The sequence below is a fragment of the Leptonychotes weddellii genome, chromosome 9 (assembly GCF_054177405.1).
Source record: "Leptonychotes weddellii isolate Sample4059 chromosome 9, ASM5417740v2, whole genome shotgun sequence".
Lineage (NCBI taxonomy): Eukaryota > Metazoa > Chordata > Mammalia > Carnivora > Phocidae > Leptonychotes > Leptonychotes weddellii.
The window spans coordinates 48,298,124-48,302,780 of NC_138377.1; the positions used below are offsets into that span (position 1 = coordinate 48,298,124).

Sequence of the window (4,657 nt, forward strand, 5' to 3'; positions counted from 1 at the left end):
AAACTGAAAGTTACCATAAAGACTTTACTTAGGGAATCAATTTCTAGTATGTATTTAAAGCTCAACTCATTTGGTGGTCAACTTTTTCTATCTGCTAACATGATTAAAATAAAAATTAAGAACATTAAATTATACATCAAAAATTTTCTGTAAGTTTTTTTTTTTTAGTATTTCCACAACAGTATATAGAAAAAGCAAGATTTATATTACAAAGAGAATATTATGCTCACTTTGGCAGTACAAATACTAAAATTGGAATGATAACAGAGATTAGCATGGCCCTTGTGCAAGGATCACATGCAAATTTGTGAAGCATTCATATTTAAAAAAATTTTTAAAAAGAGAAATGTTTTCTGCACCTCTAAATGTTTTGAAACCATTATGCCGTGAGAAAATTCAATTTAGATAAAAATTGATTTTTTTTTTTTAAAGATTTTATTTATTTATTTGACAGAGACACAGCGAGAGAGGGAACACAAGCAGGGGGAGTGGGAGAGGGAGAAGCAGGCTTCCCGCTGAGCAGGGAGCCCGATGTGGGGCTCGATCTCAGGACCCTGGGATCATGACCTGAGCTGAAGGCAGACGCTTAACGACTGAGCCACCCAGGCGCCCCAGAAATTGATTTGTATGATTAACTCCTAAGGGATATTTTTTTATTAGTTCAATGTGTTCATTGAATAATAATTTAAAAAAAAAACTCAGTTTTAGAGATCAATGTAACATTTATCTCTGCTTTTTTTCTTTCTTTCTTTCTTTGTTTTCCAATGCAATTGATTTGGGTAGTGAATTTTGTTATATTTGAGGTCTGATATACTGGGCTGAGCTTTGTCTAAGAACATCATTTGTGTCATGGATTTTGAGTGGTACGTTTTGACTGCTAAGAAGTGCTTGAGCTATTTTTACTCACTTGGCCAGCCCTACTTGCGAGAAGTATAATGCATTTTTTTCAGGTGACTGACAAGATTTAAGAGTGCAGTTAGAAACATTTATTGTAGACATTGGCCTAAAGGGTGGCCTCTCAGACATTCTTTGACCTACTTTTTAACAAGAAATCACACAAAAATCTGTTGCTCATTGGGATAATGGAGCTTAGAGTCTAGGGGTACCTAATTACACTACAATGTTAATTATGAATATTATCAAATGCATTTTACATAATCATTACTTCTTAGGATCAGAAGCATCAGAGAATACAAAATACTGTGTTTTAAAGTTTTTCTAGTGATCGTTTTCTACCCTTTGTCCTAATGGCATAAAGTATCAGGTTTGACTTACTCAATATGTTAATTCATTGTAAATTTCCTCTGTGGATTATATTTCTTTCGTGGTCAGAACAAAACTGTGCTTCTCAGACAACTGGGTTTCTTTTTAATTCTTTAATTTCACCTCATGTGTCAAAATTATAATGAAGATGCATGGTATTTTATCTCCTGTGCCATTCCCCTGGGTCATATCACGTTATGATTGTCTGTGTGATTAGGTTACTGATGTTACCGGGCACATCCTGCTTGATCTGCTAATTTCTTGAGACACATTCTCTCAAAGAGAAAGAGCAGAGCAGATCAGATCTTCTGCATCTTAACATCTTTAAGGAATTCTTTTCGTATTTTCCCATAAAATTGTTTTAAGAGAGGATTTATCCACTTTTGAATCTTTTAAGTATAAATTAACAGTTACAAAAACTTATAGAACAGATATATAGTGCTTTTTATCATGCTTATGAGATGATTGAATAACACATACAGGAAATAGTATGTGTCATATTGTCAAACAACAAAAAATATTAAATAGGTAAAAACCAAGATTCGTGTTATGAACACCATCATGAGTACACATAAAAGGAATATATATTGTCTAATGTTGCTAAGTAATGTATATCTCAATCCAGGTAAATTATAATATAAGATAGGCAATCATTAATTGAATCATAGGGCATAAATGAATGAATGATTTATAGATTCCAACTTAATAACAAATAGATATTATTTCCTACAGATTGTTTGGTCTTTGAAGAATTGCAATAAACTGTCTTTAATCCTACACCCTGGAATGGAGATTTGCTTACAGCAAGTTTATTGGGGGGGTCCTCTCAGTATCAAAACCTGTACTATAGATTGAATGTTTGTGACCCCCAAATTCATACACTGAAATCCTAACCCTGAAGGTGACGTTATTAAGAGGTGGGATTTTTGGAGGTGATTATTTTATGGGGTGGAGCCCTCATGATTGGGATTAGTACCCTTATAAAAGAGATCCGAGAGAGTTCCCTCACCCCTCCTGCCAAGTGGGGTTACAGAAGGAAGAGGGCCTCATCGGACACCACATCTGCTGGTGCCTTGATCTTGGACTTCCCAGCCTTTGGAACTGTGAGAAATAAGCCTTTTGTTCATAAGCCACACAGTCTATGGTATTTTGTTATAACAACTCGAATGGAATAAAACGTCCTGTGGGGGAGGGGATGAAGGAAGCAGGGTCTGGTACACATACTGCTACAAGGAGAGCTGCACCTGGGTGGCCCCGGGAGTTGGGAGTTGAAACAGGCGGGCGGGGGCTTAGCATCCATGTATAGATCAGGAACTGGGGAAGATTTTCAAGCCAGGCGGAGGCAGCTCTCTTGGGTTGGTGAGAGTTGCAGGGGAGGCATTCAGTTGTGAACTGGCAGCAGGTGAATAGAAACTGAGGAAATAAGGGCCCTAACCCGAAGTTAGGGAAAATATAGGCGGCACACCTGAGCATCTGCTACTGACCAATAACCCAGTATATCCTGGTGATGTTCAGAACTTTAATATAGTTTCCTAATTATCATGAAGAGGTAATGACCATTTATCAAACCAACTAATGTTTAAAGGTGGTGCTTATTTAATAATGGTTTAAACAATACGGTAATGCAGTGAAATGAAACCATTTAAATTTCCCAAGAGAGGGCAGCTGCGTGGCTCAGTCAGTTAAGCATCTGTCTTTGGCTCAGGTCATGATCCCAGGGTCTTGGGATCGAGTCCCACACTGGGCTCTCTGCTCAGTGGGGAGTCTGCTTCTCCCTCTGCCCCTTCTCCCTGGCATGTGTGCGCTCTCTCTCAAAAATAAATCTTTAAAAAAATAAATTTCCCAATACAGATAAATATAAAAGTGAACTATACATTGTTAAAATAGAAGACTCAAGTTATAAATGCAGCAGGAACTTCTTTAAAAAGACAGTAAGATTAAAAAGAAAATGTAAAATGTGCCAAAATATTAACAGCAATATGTGTTTTAGGTGTTTGTCAGAGCAAAGTTTTTTTTTAATACACTTTCAATTTTTATCAATGAGCATACTTTATTTTGATAAATAGGTGATTTTAAAAATTAATAATGACTGGAGGCATAGCTTAGTATGTGTAAGTTCAAAAGGGAGATATAGAAATCATGACATTATTCAATACTAGGCTTCAGTGTACTTAAAGACAGACACACTGCATACTCTTTGGATGATTTTGCAAGCTTTGGATTTCTTGGTTTTGGTTTACTTTGTTTCTGGGCATTCCCTTGTTATTTTTAGCTTGGTTATTTGCCCTGTAGGTTGCGTATTATTTATGCTGAATCAAGACCATACTGTCCTGAAAAGCAGTGTACTATTCTCTATATAATTTTTGATGATAACAGTAATTTTTCAACTTCATGTTGCATTTCACTGCATGGTTAAGGAGTTTATCCAGATCTCTTTGAGTGGTTTTTCTATTTTGCTCTTTCATATCCCAGGTCTTACAGTATTATGTAATACCACCGTACTCCTGCTCTTCAGTTTTTCTTGCCCATGGATGGTGATCTCTAATAACTTTTCTAGGAAAAAGTGAGGCATTTAAAGCTTTGGGATATGTGAGGCATTTTTGGAAGAAGGGTGTTAGGAGAGAGAGTGAGAAAGAAAAGAACATACATTGAAAAGAGATAAAGAGAAGGAAGCAAAATCGTGACGGAAAATAGAAAAATGATTTCCAGTTAGTAAGTCTGTCTTCATTCCAGTAGCAAGAGAAATAGCATGTAAACCCCTTATCGCCTCTGCTGCAGGGCTAACACCATTTCCTAGACGTGTAGGCGAAGGCTGTGCTGCTTTAATTTTAGTGCAAGGATATCTGTGCTCTAAACCTAGGTCTTAATAAGGTAAATGGTCTGTTTTAGATATCTCCTATCTAAACACAGTGCTTTTGTATTAGCTGCATTTTCACGTGATAAATTCTCTAGGCTCTCACCCAAATATATGGATGTGTGTATATGAAATAATTGTTCCTATAATTGTGCTCTGCCTGGCCTCAAAGTAGATATTGAAATGTTTATCATCCCTGGCTTGTTTCTTGTTATTAGAACATAGTAGTTCCGAAAACTCACCAGTGAATTATATATTTTTAAGCTGCTCCTTATTAGCTGCTTATCCACCAAAATCAGACAGTGACATATTTTATGAAAAAAATTTAGTATTTCTAAATATCTATTATATAGTATTTATCTTTACTGTCTTAACTGGATAATATGGGTAACTAGTTCCTCTGTAATAGATAAATGGAATTTATATATTGTATGCTAAAAGAAAAAAATATATAAAATCTAGGAAAAGACAGATTCATAAGGAAAAAGTTAATATACCCTTAAAATGTCAAATCTTTATTACTTTACAGAAGTCAATATA

General features: G+C 35.7%; 1 non-coding gene across 1 annotated transcript; it reads left to right on the top strand.

Moving 5' to 3' along the window:
- The first annotated feature begins 222 nt into the window (after positions 1-222).
- LOC115939865 (U6 spliceosomal RNA) lies at positions 223-327 on the top strand. Its single transcript, XR_004074640.1, has one exon. It is a non-coding gene; the product is annotated as a U6 spliceosomal RNA (small nuclear RNA).
- Positions 328-4,657: the final 4,330 nt, after the last annotated feature.